This window comes from Hylobates moloch, unplaced genomic scaffold, assembly GCF_009828535.3.
Source record: "Hylobates moloch isolate HMO894 unplaced genomic scaffold, HMol_V3 SCAFFOLD_3, whole genome shotgun sequence".
NCBI classification, from domain to species: domain Eukaryota; kingdom Metazoa; phylum Chordata; class Mammalia; order Primates; family Hylobatidae; genus Hylobates; species Hylobates moloch.
In genome coordinates this window covers 9,989,904-10,012,872 of record NW_026652278.1, presented here as the reverse complement: position 1 = coordinate 10,012,872, position 22,969 = coordinate 9,989,904, and the positions used below count along the sequence as shown (strand labels likewise).

General features: G+C 47.7%; 1 long non-coding RNA gene across 2 annotated transcripts; it reads right to left on the bottom strand.

Annotated features, from left to right (window-relative positions):
* Positions 1–4,735: 4,735 nt before the first annotated feature.
* LOC131383016 (uncharacterized) lies at positions 4,736–21,374 on the bottom strand. 2 transcript variants are annotated; one of them, XR_009212686.1, is made up of 5 exons: positions 21,294–21,370; positions 10,621–10,808; positions 7,570–7,963; positions 6,734–6,813; positions 4,736–5,624 (listed from the first exon to the last, which is right to left on the bottom strand). It is a non-coding gene; the product is annotated as an uncharacterized LOC131383016 (long non-coding RNA). The 2 variants fall into 2 exon arrangements; XR_009212685.1 differs by lacking the exon at positions 10,621–10,808 and having other exon boundaries at positions 21,294–21,374.
* Between the last annotated feature and the right edge of the window lie 1,595 nt (positions 21,375–22,969).

Below are 22,969 nucleotides of genomic sequence, written 5' to 3'. Positions count from 1 at the left end.
GGTCAGGCTGGTCTCAAACTCCTGACCTCGTGATCTGCCTGCCTCGGCCTCCCAAAGTGCTGGGATTACAGGCATGATCCGCGCCCGGCCCTTATTTCTCTGTTGGGTTTTTCCTCTAGGAGAGTAAGAACTGGATACTTCCCCAGATGCACACGTTGGGGTCTGGGAACCGTGTTGAACCTGCTGGCCTTTTCCATTCCCTGGACTCTGCTGCTGGGAAGCTGATCAGGGCTGTGCTACTTCCTTGCCATCTTCCCCTCCCACTGGACTGACTGTAAGCCCCACTGTATCGTCCGTGTCAGCTGTGAACAAGCTGTTGAATGAGCAGGTAAAGGAGGAGTATGTGCACAGGTCGTGTATAGGCCGGGGCTTGAAACGCTCCCATCAGGATGAGGGTCTCCTTCCTGTGCCACCTGGGCTGCCTGGAGGACCAGCCTTGATAGCGCTGTGTTTCCTCTGCCTCTTGCCCTCAAGATGCAAATTAGACTGACTTCAGCTGGGACAAGCGGGGAGGAGGTGTGTAATGAGCCACTCTCAGGTACTCAACCTCTGGACAGATCCATCTGTTTAACTAATTATAATCTAACTACCTGAAGTAGAAGAGGAAGCAGTGGGCTTCGCATGGGCCAGGTCCTTTAGCCCATGAACTTTGATCCCAGCCCCCGAGGTCAGCCATCAGCTCAACATCCTGCAGCCTGCTCAATGCTTAATTACCCAATTAACCCGTCATTTTATAGCCGGGTGGTTTAAGGGACTGTGTAAGAAGAACCTGGGACGCCAGGGCCGCAGCCTTTGGTTATGGTCCTGTGGTTCTAATGCACGAATTAAATATCTGTCTCTTCTAAAAGCCAGTGCGTGATTTATTGGAAAATTGGTAGAAACAGCCCTTGGGGGGCTGTGCTCAAAATCTGGTTTAAAAGGGTGGCTACTGGCTGTGACTCTTTGATTTCCTCTATCCTATTGAATGTCATTAGCCCCCTTTCATGTAAAATAAATGTTTGAATCCAGCTCATGGAGGGCTTATTTATTCATTTCGTTCCCTTCACTGCACACTGTCATTATTTCTCTGTTGACTCTCTTCTCTGGGAGAATAGAAACTGAACCCTTCCCTTCGAGGCACATATTTGGGATTCAGATAATGTGAAGGCTCCGTGAGCTTGTCCCCTCTGCCCCCCTTACTCAGACGCTGCAGGTCGTGAATTTCAGTCCTGGTAAATCATGTGTGACTCTACGATGGAAAGGACTCGGTGTTATTTTATTTGTGATTTGTTGTTATTTATTGGGAAGTGGCCTTTCTCCAAAAGGAGCACAATATGGAGAAAACCAGAAAAGGGGGATGGGATTCATCCTCTCAGCTGACATGAAGAAAGCCACTGTCACCGTTTTCAAATAACGAGGGGGCACATGGCCCTCATAAATAATATGCTTATTAAAACATGCTGCTCTAAATCCGGGAGATGTGAGGGCCTGGCCTGGGACTTCTCCGTGGCCACCTGACCTTCCTCTGACCTTTAATTGTTGAGTAGAAGGTACTCAGGAAGCCCATTCATTTAACAGTCTATTGTGGGCATAAGAAAAGCGACTCGTTTAAGATACAACCTAAGGGAGCTCACAAGAGGATGATTAAGATGGAAGGGATTGCCTTGTAGGCAGTGAGGTCCCTGACACTGGTAGTAATCAAGCTGATTTCACTGGGAGCAAATAGGATGTACTGGGATTCAAGTTATAGAAGGAAATTTGGATCTGCTGAAAGAAAGGTTTCACCAACTTCTTTGCATCTAAGAGCCTAAGGCCCAAAGAATTCACATTTACAGAGTGCCAACTTTTGTCAGCTTTGTTTTCCCAAAGAGCTGAAAAGCCAGATGGGTTGGGAGACAATTTCCCGAGCCCAGGCTGCAAGCTCCTCACTCACGAGTGCTTTGCCTTTGCAGAATTTACTCAACCCACAGCTGTGCAGCCTCTACAGCCTGCAAGCTGCTTTCACACCCAGCCTCTCTCCCTGCCTTCTTTCCTTCCTTCTTTCATTTCCTCATCCCAACCCCTGCAACTCCTGTTTTAGAGTTAAGAAAACTGAGGCTTAGAGAGGTTAAGCAACCATCCCAAGGTCATAACACTAGTAAGCAGCAGAGCAGGACTGGGATTCTGAAACCCTTGCTCTTCTGGTTGTTCCACGTCCAATCCGCAGCTCAGTATCTTATACAAAGGAGGTGCTTTGTAAAAGCCCAACACATTAGTGAACCAGTGCACGTGACCCGGAGAGAAACACATGGGGGATCATTTTGCCTGGCTCATGCTCCCTAATATCTTCATTCCCATCCCAGACAACCAGACACCCAGCTCTTGCAGCACAGGGTCCCCAAGGCAGCCAGATCTCAGAGGCGCCTGCATTTGTTGGCTCAGTTAGAATGAATGTGAAGCCAGCAGTGTTGGAGTTAAGAGCCTGCCCTCTGGAGGCAGGCAGCCTGGGTTTATGTCCCAGTCACCTTGTCACACCATGCCTCAGCTTCCTCCTCTATAAAATGGGCTAATACTAGTTCCTGCAGCACCAGGCTCTTGTGAGGCTTGGGTAAGTTACTGCATTCAGAGTGTGTGGAATGTGCTCGGCGTATGGAAAGTGCTGCGTGTGTGTAAACTGTCGCTATGAGCACTCGCTGCCGACTTGCCTCCCTGGAGCACTGAAGTGGATTTCCTTGGAAAAAGAAGCTGCTGTGTTTGGTGACAATCCTTTTCAAGAGTAGTCCACTGGCCCAGGCTTATGAAACCGTTGGAGGTCAAGGAAGTCCTACTTCAGGATTAGGAGCCACAATAACCGTGGTGTTAGACCAAAGTGTAAATTACCAGTAAGTCACCTCTGGGTAAAGATTGGAAGGGTTCATTTAGGGCTAAAATACAGTGACCTCTCCAGCCTGGGTTCCATCCACAGCCTTCAACCTGGCCTCCCCTCCCTCTCCTGCTCTTCTTTAGATCTTCCCTACTCAGAAGACACAGTGGTCATTGGGGTTTTCATATCCGAGCAGCTCTCTCTCTTGCCTTTAAACCTTCAATGGCTCCCTATTGCCCCCAAGGATAAAGCCCAAACCCTGCCCATAGCTTTTTCAGCCCTGTGTGATTTGGCCTGGCCTGTCTCTCCAACCTCATATCTGACTACTCTCTCCTTGCTTTAACCCACTTTGGCCACACTGAGCCTCCTTCACCTCCTCACTGTTGGTCTTTGCTGCCAAGGGCCTTTACACAGGCTACCTCCTAGTCCCAGAGCAACCCTTTGCCCCACTCTTATAGCTGATTCTTCCTCATTTTTTACTTCTAAGCCTAAAAGTGACTTCCTCAATGACTATTCCTGACTGCCTGACTGCAACAGGCTCTCCCACTCTCTCCTTTCTCTATTTCTGGCCATTGTTTGATTTATCCTTAGTACATATCAAATTTAGGGGCTGCTCTCTCCCTCTAAAAGGTGAACTCCTCAAGCGCAAGGCATCTTTGCCTGACTCACCAGGCTACTTCCAGGGCTTAACCCATAGCACATGGAATGCAAGCAGAAGCTTCTGTTGAATGCACTTCAGCACGTGGATTTTTGGACACCTAATTTCATCTCTTGGTTGTTTTCTAAATTTTTCTGAGCATTAAAGTTGTTGAGCAAATATTGTCTGGATAAGCAAGGCATTGCTAGAATAATGAAAATATGTTGGCTATAGTATTGTCATATGAGTGGGAGTAACTGGTATGGCAGACACCATGTCCCCCGGGGCATAAATTCTCAAAGTTTTCTGCAGCAGCAAAGGACACTGTCTCTCTGCTTCTAGGCCTGAGAGCTTTCTCTGGCACAGGAAAGCTCTCTGCCTGTATTTGGGAATATGTTCAGTTCACATTCAGGCAGCCTAGAAGTGCCAGATATTTAACTGCCCTAGGCATGACCTTCAACCAACAAGGGCTGGAATCCGATTAAGTAAACACCCCAGCCTGCCTGTCTCTTGGTAGGATAATCCCGGGGTGCATTGCAAACACTTCCTCTGAGTGTTCCAGCTGGACTGAGCCCTAGTTGCCCATGGCAGTAACCTGCTCATTAACACCCCTGTTTTTTTCCCCTTCTTGTCTTCATTTGCCCAACGATGAAGCACCTGCTTCCTGAGGTCCTCTCCCAAATAATCGATCTGCAGCCCAGCCATTGTCTCAGGGCCTGCCTTTGGGGAATACAAACTAAGATATGGTGACAAAACCGTGGAAATACTGTCAAAGCAGCATTTTTACTTTGCATGTGGTATCTGCTGCAGCCTGAGAGTTTGTGTTCTTCCCAAATTGCTATGTTGAAACCTATCTCCAATGCAATGGTATTGAGAGGTGGATCCTTTAGGAGGTGATCAGATTATGAGGGCAGAAGCCTCAACAATGGGATCAGTGCCCTTATAAAGAGGTCCGAGGAGGCTTGTCCATCCCTTGCACCATGTGAAGACAGGTAGAAGGTTCCATCTATGAGGAACAGGCCCTCGACCGACACCGAGTCTGCTGGGACCTTCATCTTCCAACTTCCCAGCATCCAGAACTGTGGGCAACAACTTTGTTTATAAAGTACCCAGTCTAAGGTATTTTGTTGTAGTAGCCCAGATGGACTAAGACATTTTGTATTTTTCAAAACACTTTCAGATACATTAACTTAAGCATCATAGATAAGTTTTACATTATCATATTAAGATATATTCTTATGTTTTATGTTACTACGATGAGGACTAAGCAGGGCAGATATTATGATTTTCCTCTGACAGATGAGGAAAGCCAGGAACAGAGAGGGCAAAGCTTTTAACTTAAGCCACACGGCAAGACAGCGGCGCAGACTGGGCCTGGCGTCCTTGCCACTGCACTTGTTGCCTTAACTTTTGGTCATTCCAAGCCCCACATGGTCTGTTCTTTTCAAAAAAGAGAGCAAAATGGCTGGGAATTTGCTATTGTCACCCATTAGGTATTTTTCTCTTGAATGCCAGGCTTTGAATTGACTTGCTTCTTATCCATCACATCCTGACCCCCAATTTCCAAAAGGAGAGGTATGTTAGCAGGAGATTATAACTCACCTTAATTGAGGGCCAGGTACTATAGTCATTGCTTTATGTCTTATGGACTTAACATCAGTCCTATTAGGTAGGTGGTAAAAATCCCTATTTTGTAGAAAAGGCTGCATTGAAAGTCTCTTAACAATGCTTGGCATGCAGCGAGTACCTGATGAGTAGTTATTGCATGAATGAGGTTAGAGAGATTAAGTTGCTTTCTCAAGTCACACAACCAATAGGTGGAGTCTAGCTCATTCCCAGTCCCAGGAACTTTCCTGGCATGGTGTAACCCCCACCAGCCCTTTCTTGGGGTCTGTGTTCTTTGTCATCAGTGCCAGATATGGGCGTAGAGTGGTGTTCATTGGTGTCCATGGACTAAAGGAAATCTCACGCCTCCCCTGTGAGGCCCTAAGTCTCTGAGTGATCCGCTTGTCTGCGGCTGCTCCCAAGTGTCACCAGCCATCCATCCACAGGGTCTCATCCCAGCCTCACTGGGTGGACACAGGCAGGTGGACACTTCACTCCACGTGTCATCCCCATGTGGGTGCTGCCCCCATGAGCCACCATCCTGACCACCCAGACAGTGACCTGCAAAAAAGAAAGACACACACGGCTGCTTAGAATTGTGATGGTCGAGCAGGCCCCGATCTCCTTTTTAAAGCATGGCAGTTGACAGCTTGCTCCCTACACCTGCACTGCCAAGGAGCAGCGAGACCTGCTGTCAGGCCAGAGGAATTCGCTGGACAGAGAGTCACCCCAGGACCCAGGAAGGAATCTCCAAGAAGAGCCTGGTGAAGCTGACCCTGTCATTCTGCATCCTTAAGTCAGCGAAGGCACAGGCAGCTGTGACCCCCAGAGCCCACACATGTATCTGTGACTGAGGCTGTTACGACTGTTAAAAGTGGGACATTTCCTTCAACTAAAAAAAAAAAAAAAATGTAAACAAGACCTCAAGGCACAGAATAAAAATTGGCCCAGGCTTTTGACAAGCAGCTAAGGAGAAGAGGAGGGCAGTGACGGGAGGTTGTCCATTGATATCTGTGGCCCACATGAGGTGCTTTGCCAGGGAATCCTCCGTTCAGCTGGTCGGCCTCAGCTCTCTTGAGTATGACATGTCATAAGTGCCGGAGATGCACGGACAAGCAAGCCCTGGTCCCTGCATATATGGAGCTCAGGGTCCCATGTGAAAGGCAAATGAACAAACAGGCAACCAGACTTGACTGAGAAAGGCCAAGGAATTCACTGGACAGGGCCCTCCTAATCCTTCCCAGGCCGCGGGGGAGGGAGGTGTCCTGGGAGATGGGACATGAAAGATAGAATTCTGTTGGGAGAGCAAGAGTTAGCTAGCCAAAGAAGGGGGATCCCAAGTTAACGGGCTACATTCCAGCTTGACAGGGGTGAGCAGTTTTAATTTAACCCTCATAACAATCTTAGGCAACAGGGTCTATTACCACCGCCAACTTTTTTTTTTATTATTATTATACTTTAAGTTCTGGGGTAGATGTGCAGAACGTGCAGGTTTGTTACATAGGTATAAACGTGCCATGGCGGTTTGCTGCACCCATCAACCCTTCACCTACATTAGGTATTTTTCCTAATGCTATCCCTCCCCTAGCCCCCCAACCCCCGGACAGGCCCTGGTGTGTGATGTTCCCTTCCCTGTGTCCATGTGTTCTCATTGTTCAGCTCCTACTTACGAGTGAGAACATGCGGTGTTTGGTCTTCTGTTCTTGTGTTAATTTGCTGAGAATGATGGTTTCCAACTTCATCCATGTTCCTGCAAAGGACATGAACTCATTCTTTTTTATGGCTGCATAGTATTCCATGGGGTACATGTGCCACATTTTCTTTATCCAGTATATCACTGATGGACATTTGGGTTGGTTCCAAGTCTTTGCTATTGTGAATAGTGCCACAATAAACATACGTGTTCATGTGTCCTTATAGTAGAATGATTTATAATCCTTTGGGTATATACCCAGTAGTGGGATTGCTGGGTCAAATGGTACTTTTTTTTTTTTTTTAGATGGAGTCTCGCTCTGTCGCCCAGGCTGGAGTGCAGTGGTGCGATCTCCGCTCACTGCAAGCTCCGCCTCCTGGGTTCACGCCATTCTCCTGCCTCAGCCTCCCGAGTAGCTGGGACTATAGGCGCCCGCCACCAAGCCCGGCTAATTTTTTGTATTTTTAGTAGAGATGGGGTTTCACCCTGTTAACCAGGATGGTCTCTATCTCCTGACCTCGTGATCTGCCCACCTCAGCCTTCCAAAGTACTGGGATTACAGGCGTGAGCCACTGCGCCCAGCCCACAAATGGTATTTCTAGTTCCAGATCCTTGAGGAATTGCCACACTGCCTTCCACAATGGTTGAACTAGTTTACACTCCCACCAACAGCATTCCTATTTCTCCACATCCTCTCCAGCATGTGTTGTTTCCTGACTATTTAATGATCGCCATTCTAACTGGGGTGAGTTGGCATCGCATTGTACCACACCCCACTTTAAAACAGAAGTATGGAAAGACTCCATAACTTACCAGCTGGCAATACCAAGCCGGCAATACCAAGCTGGGAAGTAAGGAACCCAACAACGAGAACCCAGTTCATAAGTTCAAAGCCTGTGTCTTCTCTATTCCTTCGTCCTTCATACTCGTCTCTCTCAAAAGGGCTGTGGAATTTGGCACAGAGGTAGAATCAGTCCTCATCTTGTTAGTGGGAATCATATCTTCTTCCATGTGGAAATCCCAGGAGCTGATTGAGGTTGAAGGACTAGTGTGAAATCCACATCCCAGAGTCCTTCTTCAGGCACCGCCTGCTCCCGATTGCTCTGAGGGGAAGTTCATGGAAACCTATAGCACCCTGGGTTTGAATCTTCTTGATTTTGATACTCTGGACATGGCCCACGTGGAGAACTCCTAGTATCACTGGAGACTATGGGAGAGATGGAGAGGAAAACAATGGTCAATTTGGACTTGACCCTGAGGGTAACAAAGTCTTTGCAGTTATCAAACAGGGGAATGCCTCCCACTTGCCGAGACTGTGTCTCAAACACTGCCTTTGAATTGCATCTTTCTTTCAAAATAGTCCAGATTTGCTGTTAGAGAATTACATTTTATATCTGCTATCTTGAAAAGAATGGGTTAGGCCAGGTGCGGTGGCTCACGCCTGCAATCCCAGCACTTTGGGAGGCCGAGGCAGGCGGATCATGAGGTCAGGAGATTGAGACCATCCTGGCCAACATGGTAAAACCCCGTCTCTACTAAAAATACAAAACAAATTAGCCAGGTGTGGTGGCACGCGCCTGTAGTCCCAGATACTCAGGGGGCTGAGGCAGGAGAATTGCTTGAACCCAGGAGGCGGAGGCTGCAGTGAGCCAAGATCATGCCATTGCGTTCACTCCAGCCTGGGTGACAGAGTGAGACTCTGTCTCAAAAAAATAAAAATAAAAATAAAATGGGCTAGAAGAGAAAAGGACTAGAGGGAGGAAAACCAGAAAATCAGCTAGGAAGGTTTATAGTAACATAGTGAAAGATGACAGCCGGGACCAGGGAAGTGGCCATGGGGTGCGGCGTAAGAGGGGTTGGGCGTGGGAAATATGGAGGGGTCAGACACAAGTGGGCTTGCTGACCAAGTGAAAATGCAGTAAGTGAAGGAAGGAGAGGTTAGGTCTGACCCCCAGGTTTTGGGTTTGGGTGGTTGGGTGGATGGCAAGGTCATTTACCGAGGAGCAAAAAGAGCAAGGGAGAGAGGTGTACAATGAGGAGCTGAATTTTGGACAGCCTTCTTTGAGGCATCAGTGAATAATCAGAAGAGATGTCCAGTGGGCAGTTAGGTACCAAGATCTGGAGCTCAGGACAGTTAGGTCCATGGAGAGAAGTTGAAGCCATGCCATTGCTGCTTGGGAAAAAAAAAAGAGCTACAAGCTAGGCTGACAGCCTCTTGGATGGCATCAGACAGGCAGGTTGGTAGCACTGAGTTCAGCCACTGTCTACTCTCAGTGCTGATGTCTTTTGTGCCAGGTCCAGGGAAAGAAAGTGGTGGCCTGGAGCCCACTCTCTGCCATCCTGCACCCTTGGCCGAATGCCAGGCATCGAGAACGGTACCCTAGCCTCCTTTGGATTTCCTGGGTTTTGTTGGGCCTGAGTCACCACCTTAATGTTATTTAAATCTAGGGTTTTGAATTGAATGTTATTAAATGCCTCCTCAACCACATGATACTTGTGATGGGCCATAGTGAATGGGGGATTAGGCAGATAAATTGCCATTGTGATTCTAAAACTATCATCAGGTTTGCTAAGGACAATAATTATGTAGCTTACAGTGTTTGGAAATATTGCCTAAATCTCCTCCCCACATGTTGTTTGTGATGGAAAACAATTAGACAAAAGGTCCTTTTGGTAAAGCCGCCTGGGATTCAGATCGGCTTGATGAATGGGCTTTCTCCCAGACCCCGAGCATTTGTTAGAAGTAAATTATATGTTATTTCAAATCCAAAAGGTCTGCCTCCCCATGTTTATTGGGATAAATTAAATCTTCTAAGGAGGGTAAACAGAAGGCCCTGATAATTATTTGCTTCTGTATAATTTAAGTTGAAAAGGATATCACCAAGAAGAGGATGGGGGATAGAAACACCCTGCATTGTGCCCACCACAGAGAACGCACAATAGGGAAATTTAATTTGATACTGATCTACACGCATCATATCAAGTTGGGATGGGCAGCCATCTCTAGAGCTGTTTTCAAATGGGGCTTTTCAGTTGCAAATTTCAACTGAAATCATCTTGGTTTGCTATTTGAGAATTAACTTTTATAATTTCAAGGGGCTTCCTTGCAGAGGGAATGCTGCTTCTCTCACCAGACAGACTTCCTGTGCTCATGAGACCAGGATGGGGCCTACCCCAGCCTTGCCTTACCCCAGACCCGAAGCCTGCTTCATCAGCATTGGTAGGAATCCAGTAACTAATCCATCTACTCACATATCCATCCACCTACATCCGTCCGCCCACATCCATCTATCCATCCATCCATTCAACCATCCATCCTCCCTCCCACCCTTCCACATATCCACCCATCCATCCATCCATCCATCCATCTTTACCCATCCATCTGCCCATCCACTCACCATTCCGCAATACTTATTGAATTTCTCTGTTGAATGCTGGTTCCCCAAATAACATCAACACAAGCTGTTGATAATACAAAGCTGTTTATTGCTCACTGCGGTAAGAAAGAACGCCACCTCTACAGAGTTTTGGTAACCTCTGGAATAGAAGGCAAGGTCAGAATTTACTGAGAATTGACAGTTTGGTTTGGGGGGATCTTTCAGTGTGGGAAGTGTGGGAAGGCTGGATTAGGATTAGCTAAAGATCATTATACAACAGTTCAGGATTGATGGAAACAGTGAGGTAAGTATTTTGGGAGTGAAGGATTTGAACTGTCTTAGGGTGAAAACTGTCTGTTGATAATTCCCATTGAAGAGTTGATGCAATTTGGGGAAGTTTTTCTAATGAACAATCAAGTCATTTGCCTGGGCAAGAGACTTCCAGAAAAGACAAGTCACGCTAATGAAGACAATGGGACTCACAGACCTGTTCATGTAGACAGGTGTAGTTTTGGTTCTCTGTGTCCAGGCTGAATGTGGTGTAGACAGGTATTGTCCACACCTCCATGGTGTCTCGATCACCATTGTTTCACCAGTAAAGCCATGCCAAAGTAGCCACGACCCCACGTCAGAGATTCTCGTAAGTGGGAGAGAGAGGTGTTAATGAGCACATAACTGCAGAGATAAATGCATAGGAGAGTGTGATATAGCAGGTGGATCTGATCTAGTCAATGAGATCAAGAAGGCCTCCCTGAGAAATAGGTGCTTAAACAGACATCTCCAGCTGACCTGGAATGAACTAGAGGTGGCATGCAGTGGGCTGGAGGGGAGGGTGCCCAAGCGGGACCTCAGGGGAATCTGAGTCCAGCTGAGGTCCTGGGTCAGGTGGGAGAAGCTCTGCTGGGGTTCCATCTCCCTGCCCTGTCTTTGCATCTCTGTCCTGCATCTCAGCCCAACACCCTAGGGAAATCCCCAAGCATCACCAGGAAGCTGTCTGGCAACTTCCCTCTGGCTCAGGGCCAGAGGGGAGATTGTGCCTGCAATGGTGCTGTGCACTAGGCCGAGGGAGAAGCAAGGAGGGGAGGGGAAAGAGGGAAGCAGCTGCCAGCCCTGGTCTGCATCCCTAGCACCCCAGCCAGGGACAGCTCCTTGTCTTGATCTCTGCCTGGCGCCTGCCCCAGGATGTCATCTGTGCTGCAAGGGGCCAGGCTGGTGTCCAGGCTCAGGTTTCACGGGGCCAAGCCTGTGATAACATCTGGCTCTTGGGGTCCCAGGCCAGTGACCTCTTAGGCTCCCTGGTGCCTGGCAGTCTGCAGGGAAAGTTTCCTCCGCTCCTCAGCTGACAGGCATCTTTTGCTGATCTGCAGGGATTCGGGGTTAGCCCAGCTTCCTGGCACCTCCCCAAGGGACTCGGTCTCCTTCACACAATGGTTTTGCAAGGTCCTGCCCCAGGGCTCTGCCGGGCTCAGCTTTGAAAGAAAATGCCATTCAGCATCACCAATCTGTGCCCCTTGGCCTGAGCAACCGTGCAAGGACTGACCTACAAAATCTTAAATGTTACTCTTTTGGCTTCTGTGGTCAGCTTTAATCATCACTGGCGGAGCTGAGAGACGTTTTCTAGGGTCCATTAGTAAATGCTGAAAGTGCCTTGTGATGCTTCTCCATGGGCAGGGTGGTTCCGTGGCACAAGCTGATGCAGCCCTTGGCTGGCACCGTTAGCCCCATTGAACAGAGGAGGTGGGCGAGCCTGGTGGTTGTTTCCCAATGACATGCCCCTGCAGATGGGGACTTCATGATGCCCACCTACCCCCTGGACTGACTGAGAGGCGTGGGATTGGAATCACTTGTGCCAGACCTCAGTTCAAATCCATGCCCTGTCTCTTCGTGTGTCCCTGAGCAAGTCGCATTCCTTCTGGATTCCAGGGAGAAAGCCGCATTGAAAACCGTGGTGTTTCATGGACCTTCTGTAAGTCAGGGCCAGAGAGTTCATTGTCATGCCTTAGACTATGTGTGTCAGAAATGTGGCTGAGTCGAGGAAGCAGGTCTCTTGTTTTTAAAGAGTGGTCACGTGCCTCTCTTCCCCACCTTCATCTCCTCCTGGGCCTGCACCTGCCGCCCTCTGTGGGGAGCCTTGCCGGCTACCTCTCCCCTTGTTTCTGGTCCTCCTAGTGCTCAGTGTCTCTGCGACACTGGGCACAGCCTCCTTTTTGAAGCTCCATTTCTTCTGGGGGAACACTTCCACCCCTTCTTGTCCTCCTTTTGCTGGAACCACACTGCCTGTTCCTTCAAAGGCTGCTCCCTCACCCTGACCCTTCAGGGATGCTCCTGGCCTCGCAGGGACCCCCTCTCCCCTTCCCCTTTCCTCTTTCCACACCAGTGGTTCTCAAAGTGTGGCCCCCAGACCAGCGGCCAGTATCTCCTGGGGTTGTGTTAGAGCTGCAGCTTCTCTGGCCCTCCCCCAGCCCACTGGAGCAGAAACTCTGGGAGTGGGTCCAGCACCCTGTGTGGTCCACTGGCCTGGCCTTGCCTGATGATCCTGACAGCCTTCCTAACCTGTGATAAGGGAATGATGCCTGAGTCTCTCTCTCTTGACTGGACCTTCCCTCCTTGTGCCCAGTGATCTTTATGAAAGTTCAGCACATTCTCAGGATGATGAGCGAGATTTACAGAAAGAGCTAGACGAAGTCTTGGGGACAGGTCTATTGGCGCAAGCCTTTCACTTTGATAATGGGAGTCCTAGGCCATGGAAGGGTTAAGTGGCTGTGTCATGCACACAGCATCTCATCCAAAGGGGCCTTTCCTTTTCAGCAGGTAGACCCTGTCTCGAAATAATCCACAGGCTAGGGAGGTTGAGGTGTTTATTTCATCAGCATGGACATCAGGAAGACACAGGCCAAACCCTCCTTCTCTGTTTCTGGAGCCTGCACGGTGTCTGAGCCCTCCCTTCACACTTGGACAGAGTGCTGCTCTCAGAAATCCACCCAGAATGAGGGCCGCTCATTGATTTCCATTAGAAAACATAGTGTTAATGAATGAGGATTACTATTCCTCAGTATGTTCCCGCACTAATAAGATCCTGATGAGATACTAATTAGTCCCCTCCTTACAAGCCTGTTAAAAATCTCCTGGGCCATCCTGCACTGTGCTCTGTATACCTGGTCTAACAGGCCCCTCAAAAGGCAAAAGCTGCCAGGAGTCAAGGCTTGTCTGGGCCTCCTTGGGAAAGCTGCTTTCCTGACAGGCCTGGGCTGCTGTTGGCATGGCCCTGGGATTAGGCATGGGTCAGAGCCGGGGTCACAGGACAGAGATCAAATGTCGGCACTTGGGGCCAGGGCAAGGCCCATGACACACAAATGATGTTATTTTCCTAAGTGGCTCATCTTCCAGTCCAAGCCTAATTCCAGGGAGGGGAAGCATTCAAGGGGCAGCAGGGATAGGGGTTTGGAGGCTGGGATCTGGACTGGCGAGGGAGGCTGCCATCTTGGTCCTCCAGGGGCTGCTATCACCTCCCGCAGGGGAGGCAGCACACAGGAGCCACAGGAGTTCAGAGTCTCCAGAAGAAAGGCCGGGGTGCAAGCTCAGTGGTACATCGCGGAGGTGCTTCCTGTCTTACACATTTTCTCCATCCCTCCTGCACCAAGGGAGGGAAGTGCTACTTTTAAAAATTGAGATGAAATTTATATAATATAAAATTAGCCATTTTAAAGGGAACGATTGGGTGGTATTTAGTACATCACAGTGTTCTACAGCCACCACCTGTATCTAGTTCTAAAACATTTTCATCACCCCAAACAAAACCCTGTACCCACTGAAGAGTTTTTCCCATTTCTCCTCCTAGCCTGGCAATGACCATATGCCTTCTGCTTCTATGGATGCACTTGTTCTGGACATTTCATGGGAACAGAGCTATACAATGCATGTACTTTCATGCCTGGCTTCTTAGCATGTTTTCAAGGTTTATCCATCCTGGCGCGTGTGTCAGAACTCCATTCCTTTTTATGGCTGAGTCATATTCCATTGTGTGCACAGACCACAGTTTATCTGTTGAAAGACACTTGGGCTATTTCCACCCTGGGAGGTGCTATTTTTATTGGTATTTCACAGATAAGAGAATTCAGAGTTGGACTCTCTCTCAAGTTCACCCAGCCAGTCAGTGGGAGAACTGAGTATTAACTTGGACTTTGAAGTCTCCACTCTCTCCCCTCCACAGGGATGAACAGCTTATCCTGGGTTAAAGGGGGAAACATTCTTGTTCTCTGGCACTCCTGTCCTGTGACTCTGTAAGGAAGAGGTTTTTTGGTCTGTGTTTTGAATACCATTGTTGAGGTAGATAATGAGAATCTTCAGAGAAGGTTAATCTCTAATTCAACAGAAATGATCTCACCGTGATGATACTACTACTTCTTTTAAAAAATCATTCTTATTGAGGTGTAAGTTATATGCAATAAAATTCACCAATTTCAAGTGTATAATTTGATAAATTTTGACACATGTAGGCAGCTGTACAACCATCTGCATAATCAGATGGAAAGTATTCCCATCACCTCGCAAAGTAATATAGTTTGGATTTGTCCCCTCCAAATCTCATGTTGAAATGTGATCCCCAGCGTTGGAGGTGGGCCTGGTGGGAGGTGGTCGGGTCACGGGGATGGATCCCTCATGAACAGCTTCGTGATACCCTTGTGGTAATGAGTGAGTTTTGGCTCTATTAATTCACGTGAGAGCTGGGTATTTAAAAGAGCCTGGCATCTCTCTTGTTCTCTTTCTGTCTCTCTCACACCATGGGACACACCTGCTCCCCCTTCGCCTCCCACCATGAATGGAAGCTTCCCAAGGCTCTCACCAGAAGCAGATGCTACAGCTATGCTTCTTGTAAAGTCTGTAGACCCATGAACTAAATCAACCTCTTTTCTTTATAGATTACCCAGATTCAGATATTCCTTTATAGCAATGCGAAATGAACTAACACACTCCTTTATAGCCTTCCACTCCAAGCCTGGGCTTCTATTTAGTATAATGCTCTAAAATTCACTCCTGTTATAGCCATCAGTAGTTTACTCCTTTATTGCCAAACAGTATTCACTTATTTGGATACCCCACAATTTATCTTTTCCCCAATCAATGGACATTTGCATTACTTGCCATTTTTGGCTATTATGAATAAAGCTTCTCTAAACATTGGTGTATAGCTTTAGTCTGGACTCAAGAGTGAAATTGCTGGGTCCTATGGTAAGTATGTCATCATATTCCTGCTCAGAGAGGTGGCTTCCTGCAACCAGTTTTCTCTTCAGGATCCAGATGGGTCCCAGGGACCCTAAAACAAGGCCTCTAGGTCTGTCCTTCCTGGGAAGGAAGAATGTTATATATGGTGGAAATAAGGAGATGGTCAAAGTATGATTTTCTGAATTTCATAGTGTATTGCCATACCAAAAAAAAAATCTCTTCTTAGGGTCACGATGCTTAAAGAATAAAGAGAAGAAAGCTCACAGGGAATCTGCTTGATAGATGAAGTACATTAACCACTTAGTGAGTGGGTTCCAAAATTATTAGAGTCTGGTTGCTCAGTTAGGATGGAAGCAGGCCTCTCTGGGGAAGGTAAGGTCTGAGTAAAGGTTGGAGTGTACCTTCCTACAAGCAGCTCTCAGAGAAGCTGGCTCAACCATCAGGGCAGAGATCTGGAGGTCCAGTGTAAGGACCCTCCATACTAGGGGACTGTGCTGGAGCTGGTGATTAGCCCCGAGGCTAACAGGGTGTCGCCCAGTTGCACCTGAGCTCTTGGTGTTGGAGAAGCAGCTGTGATGGCAGACACACTGGTTATCTTTAGAAGCAGCCAACAGTGTAAACTATCATGGCCTAAGCTCTCCAAACGCTCATTAAACTCTTGGAAACAGAATAGGTATTCTGAAGTCCAGTAGTTGAGGTCCATAACTCACGAATGGGAATTCTGATAAGGTTTGACATCACATTCCTGAAAGGAGGGGAGTGCACTCCAAGTTTTCACACAGAGGGTCTGATGAGATGTCCCACTCTCAAAGGGAGTGTGGAATACACAGAAAAACATATGTCATTCATGAAGCAAACTATGTAAGTGCTTGAGATCATTTCAAAGTGGCATCACAGGAAGGCCTGTGCTTTGCCTGCGGGTTAAGATCTACCTGTCCTGGCCCGGAGTAATCTCATGGTGCTCAGAAGTTGGTCATTAGGTCCTCCCAATGACACAGGCAGTTGGGAACTGGGGATAAAACTAGCAGTTAAAAAACTCTCATCTTGATATTCTGAGCTGCTGACCTAGAGCAATGGTTCTTGGTTTGCAATGGCTCTTTTCAAGAGCCTTCATCAAAGGGCTTCCTCCCAGGTGTCCCTGGGTCCCTGATGGTGGCAAATGGCCCATCTCCTTTTTTCTTAAAGTGAGTCTCTTGCTAGATTAAAATTTCTGGGTGCTGAGGTGAGGAGGTAAGGCCACTTCCCACTGCCTAGCTGGAAGGCAGTGAAGTTCTTCTCAGTCAATAGGCCTCTATTGAGCTGCTGTTAGAATTTTACTAGGCTGGGGAATTGTGAGATCCGTACATTGTTTGAAATGGAAAAGGGAAATGAGTTAGGGAAATGTCCAGGCAAATGTCTGTGTGTTTGGAAACAGCTATTCTCTTCCAGGGCTTTTCTAGTGGGGTCATTTGCATGCCCATCTGATAGCAGGGGCACAGCCAGGCCCAGCAGATATAACCCATCTGGACCTTTGAATGAAAAATAAACATTGGCTTCTTTTAGTTTCCAAAGGTCATTTGCATAAAAACTTGCAGGATTTCCAAGGCCTTGGCAGTGGACTGGAGAGTGAGAGGTGGAGAAGAGGAGGTTTGCATGACGCTGGGACAGCAGAACAAAGCAGTTCAGGTTAACCCTTATTGCTTCCTTGTAAATTTGCAAAGATATGAAGTCCAGAGAAGTCAGGGTGGGGGCTCTGATCCTTGCTGTGGTTCCACTTCTAATTTCCCACTTGACCCCTTTGGACCTTAGTTTCCTCTTCTATAAAGTGAGTGAATGAGCCAGATCTCTGAGGTTGTTCATTCATTCAAGCCATTGGCATTTCTTGAGCATATATTATGTGCCAGTCACGATGCTAGAACAGTAAGATGCTACAGCACAGACAAGGTCCCTGCTTTCAAAGAGCTCCCAGCCCAGTGGGGAGTCAGATGCACCAACAGACACCTAGCCTGCACTGTGACGATGGTGTTCAAGAAGAGACATAAGCCTCGTGTTGGGGGATAGGAATGACCTAGGATGGGTGGCATAGGGTAAAGAAAGGTTTTCAGGGGTAAGCAATGCTACTTGCCAGTTCTGACTCTGAAGTCTCAGACTTTGCCACCTGTCCTCTCTGAGAGTTCCTGATTGCAGACTATCTGGGGGATCATATCCAGATGGCAGCCAGCATGTCTCTGATACTGACAGACTCTTATAGGTGTAAGTAAAAAGTCCTAAGTGATATCTGCATCTGAATTAGGGCTGCCTTCTCCTCCCTGATGTCCTCTTTCCTGGGTTCTCCATTAGATCTTCCAGAACAGAAACATGAAGTTCAGTTGGCAGTGGAAGTGATTTCACCCCAGCCTCAACCTTGGTGTCTATGGGGCTGTGTCTCTTCTCAGTCCCAGCCTCTGGGTTTAAGATATCAGAGTAAAATGTCGATGTCATTGTAAGTGCATAAAAAGAAAAAGAGGTGGTAATTCTGGCAGAAATTACCCTAAGTTCATTTAAAACATCCTGTGCAAGAGTTAACATCTAAAAGTAAAGAAAATAATTGCACATTTTGAAAAAAATACTAGCTGAGGTCCTCCCAGCCGAGAGAGGGTACTATCAGCAGAAAGAGCTCTGAATGGGATCAGGAAAATTGAATTCTGACCCTAGCTTTGTCTCTCACAAGGAAGGGCCTCCAGGACTGAGTGTTCCCATCTGTAAAATTTGCAGGTTGGACCAGGCAGGCTGCAGGTGTCTTTGGTGCACAAATCTGGGACTTGGTCAGCCAACAGGAGTATATTGTCTTTAGTGTAGCCGCTAGGGAAAACTTAATTCCCAGAATCCAGGAGAATGGGCTCCAGCCCAGCCAGCGCCAATCAGATGACAGAATGAACCAGTGTGAAAGGAGAGGCTACTTCTGGTAGATGAATCGGTTTTTGTCCTTTTTGAAGGATCGTATTACATGGAGTTTCTCAAAGAAGAGCTGTTTTGGTGGGTGTTTCCCCAATTGGGTGTTTCCCTAAATGCTTGTGGGTGCATCAGCTGCCTATGGACATGCCCTCTAAAGAATTTGTTCTACCCCCAGATCCTTAGCAAGATGGCTTTATTGAAGAAACACAAGCTTTATCAGCCCCAAACAGTTGAGACCAGCCTCCTTTGGTCCCCTTCGCCTTTAAGAATTCTTATTGTGACTGACTGCACTCTTTGGGCACAATTAATTAAATCAATGGCCCTCTCATAAATTTAAAAATACATCTCCCATGTCTTTAAATCTCTGAATCCCAGCTGGGAAACTGAGAGGCGTGAAATACACAGTCATCACGTCACAGCCACGGAGACCGCGTCCCGGAGCTATAATTCTGTGATGAATGTCTCCCAGCCACACGGCCACGGTTTGGTTATGCCCTAGAGGCGACGGGGAGGCTGGGAAGGAGAAGGGGTGGCTGGTTATTGGGCTGCCCTGCCGTGTGCTTTGGGGATTAGTGTAGACTGGAGGCTCAGACAGCAATGCAGGGCAAGGCCAGGGCTCTCTAGAAAGTTCATAATAAAGTTGTCTTCATCTGTGGATTTGGAAAGAGATCTGGGGAATTTCACTAAGACTGCTAGAAAGCAACATACGGGGGCTTGTGTTCTGCCCACTCCTCTGAGGCAGAAAGGAACAACCAGTGACTTCATGGCTTCTCCTGCCAGAAGCGAGAAGGCACAGCCCTGGACTGGCAAACACCCTCTCCAAACACGGCTTTACTGAGGATCTATGAAGCACCAGGCGCTGACCTGGGCATTACAGGTGCAGTGGGGACAAGTGGGCCAGTCCTGCCTAAGGTGGTTGACAGCCTGGAAGGGGTTTCAGGGCAAGGCGACCACAGAACAGGTGCTACTGGAAGGCACCCGTGGGCACCCTGCTACACTGGGATGGAGCCTCCAGGGGAGAGGACTTCAAGCTGATGCTGGAAGAGTGGAAGGTTGCTAGGACTTTCCCAGGTAAAAGATAAGGGCGAAAGGTGATGTCGGAAGAAGGAAAAGGGTTCCATGCAGTGGGGATGGAAGTGGGAGAGAGCGTGGCACAGACTTTGAGGAACTAGCGTGACTCAGACTGGGAGAGGATGGGGAGAAGGGCAGGAACTAGCCAGCTGCGATCTAGGCCTGGCACTGATCTCCAGACAACCTAGATGCTGCCATCTTAGGGAGCTTAGATGGTGGGTGGGACTGAGTGGCTCAAGGGTGTAGGGCAGGGCTCCGGGCTGGTAGCACGTGCCTTTGGTGAATTTTGGGCATTCACTTTATGACTCACTTTGAAACAGTGTTGAGGTTGAGGCTTTTCTGTCCCCTTTGGTTTCAGTAGATTCTATTCATTTTTATGATGATTCTTATTTATTTATTTATTTTCAGTTGATATTGCTCCCAGTTCACTGAGAATCGTATTTCACAAAACACTGTTTTCTGAACTCCTTGACTTTTCACCATTGTGAGTTGTTTTGTTTAGGACAAGTGAGGGAAAGCCCTGTGTCACACATGCTAATAAAATTGCAGGGTTCCTGATCTCCTGGCCTTCAGTGCTGCCAGGCACCCCCGGGATGGAAGACCCAAGTGGGAGCAGCTTCCAGATGCACTGTGGGGTGGAGTGGAAATTTACAAACCCTGTAATCTCTCTCTCCCAGTATCAATACGCATCTCATATCCTGCAGTTTGAATGCAGCACCTCACTCATTCTCACCGAATCCTGGAAAGGGAGTGCTCGTTTTCCCATCTCGCTGACCTCATCTAGGGCTCTGAGAGATCCCACAACCACCCAAAGCGAGAAAGTGGAACAAGACTTGAGCCCAGGGACAGCACTCCCTCTGCCAACCACAGCACCAACACGGCGGGTGGGGAGAGTCACTGTGTAGCTCTAGCAACCATCACTCAAACTCTCCCTTTTGATGGAGCTGGTGAAACCTGGGCTCCTGCAGAGAAGCAGACATGGCCTTGTAAGTCCTGTGGGCCTTGAAAACGCCCAGGTGCTCATGCCGTGCTGAAGGCTTGGCACACAGAGGTGCAGTCAGAGCGGGGGGGGGGGCTCTTTCTTTTTGCGGGTTCATGTGATTGCCCCGGTATTTCCAGACCCACCTGGCAAAAATGATTGGCCAAAACTGTTAATTTTAAACTTACTATTTTACCAGTGGAATTTTAGGATGATTTAAAAACAAAGGCATATCTGTATTGATGGATGGGTAGGTAGATAGATAGGAGGTATAGAGATAAATTATGTACTGGGCTGACAAGAGAATGGGGCCTCACTACTGCTCCCCACCCCTTACTTCTTCCTTCCCTTTCCCCTTCCTTCTCATCTGGCCCCTGGGTCTGCATAAGCACCATATGAAAATATTCTTGAATCTACGTCTATTTTCAGCTTATGCTCGGTTCTTGGCATTAAAATAAACCCTGGCACCTCATTACACACTGTATGAAGCAGAACCGCCTTTCATTTTTAAAAGTGTCTCCTTCAAGCTCCAAAAAGTGCTTTCTAGTTTTTGCAGGAAGCCACAGATTTCTTGGGAAAAGCACAGGTTCTGGAGTCTGACAGGCCTGGGTTTAATCCCAGCTGGGTGGTGCTAAGTATTGACGATCTCCTCTTTGAGTGTCAATTCTTTCCTAGGCAAATATCCACCGTGCAAAGATTTGTGCTTATTGAATTAGACATTGCATGGGATGTTTTCCTTCTCCCGGGGTCCTGGGCTTTAAAGTCCTGGTTCACTTGTCCATATTCTTTATGACTTTTGAATATCATATCCTCTCGGCTGCACCTCATCGCTACTCTTCCCTCTTTATAACCTGGACCTGGCTGAAGACAGAAGGAATGCTCTTTGCTTATTCTGGACTGTTCTGATTCTATAAAGCTGGTGCCTAAAGCAGCCCCCTTATTTTTTATTTCTTAAAGCTAATTCTGACTCTGACCTTTCATTGAAGTAAGCAGTGACTCCACCCCAACATGGTGCCTTTAGACTCTGCTTGCATGAGGTCTCCAGTGGGTGGGTGGTGAGCAGAGCCCCCTAGGCCTCAGAGCCCCCTCCTCTGGGGCTTCTGCTCTAGGCACCATTCTGTGACATCATCAATCACCCTCCATGGCAGCCCCCACCCCAGCCCCCTCACTTCTCTCTGCAGGTTACACCACCCCCCAACCTGGACCCCATCCAATAGGCTCATGGTCCCTGATGGTCCTGGACCACTGATTTGAGGCCTTTCTGCTTCCTTTGATTCAGTCTTTGGCAGAGACCCAGGATCAGGAGTCCTTGATGGCACCTGGCCCTTTCTAGTCACCGACAAGGGAAACCTGAGAAACCATTCTCAGAAATGGAACTAAATTGTGAGTGAATCTGTCCCCATCTGGAGAAGAGAGGAAGATTTGGGGCAGCAACAAAGGCTCCTTTGATTTCTGTTAATTAACTACTTTGGACTCTGGGGGTCTGGAGTGGCTTGCGTTTGACACACAAAGAATCCAGGGCAAGGATGATACCCATGCACAGGGTGTCTGCACTGGAAAGGGCTCCGTGTATTTACCTGTAGGGCAATTCAATTAAAACTCAAGAAAGGGGTAAATCTATGAGATTAGCTCCAGGAACAATGGCGCTGATTGTGGCTGGCCCTCACAATCCCTACGAAAGCAGATGTTAAACAAATATTTTGATGGCTCCAATCAGCCCCAGTGTGAATCTCCTGTTTTTGTTTTTCATTATCTCCAGAGATGGGAATTCTACAGTCTTCATCGGAAGCCCACTTTGGTGATCTGTTTAAAACTGGTGATCTAGTTAAAAGACTCCATAGAGAGAACTTGATTGTAAATATCCAAATGGAGGGGCATGATTCATTAATATAGAGACATTCTGGGGTTGTCCATTGGGCCTTTGCTCCTCCCCATTCTCAGAAGCAACCTTCATTACCGGGGAGGTTTCTTGGACGTTTGTGGCAGGCTCAGGAGGGAGAGGAGAGGTAGAGGGGGAAAAGTGTATAGACTGGGGGCTGGGGACAATATTGCTGGGAGGACCCTCAAAGGAAGTCACTGGAGTCTTCTAGATGTTTGGAAGAGAGGAGTAGTTGAGCAGCTGCAGTGTGACACGATGGAAAAGTAATTTAAGAAGTGTCCTGGGCCACATATTCCCTTCATGTATGTGTATACATATGTATGTATTCATGTATGCATGTATGTAGGAATGAGTGTAAAAAGAAATGTATGTAGAGAAGTTGAAATGCTGTAATAAATTTTTGGTTGCCAAACCATGCTCATTTGACCATGATGCCATTCAGAGACTGAAACACTTGGGACCCAGCTTCACTGGGGTGACACATACTTATCTACAGACTGACTTGGTGATTTTTCTGTTAAATTATTATTTTGTTTTTAATGAAGGAAGAATAAAACTTGGGATATTTTAAAGATACTGACATAGAAATAGAGAAAAATGGATAGAATTTTATAAAACTTTGGAATTTGAACAGCATCCAAACCTGCCTTCGAAACGGGATCATCACCTCTCCTCTTCCTGCCTTTCCTTTCCCCATCTGGGATGGATGCCAGGCTCTGCAAGGCAGAAGGCCCACCTATGCTGCTCATATGGAAGCCCCAGGGCCATTGC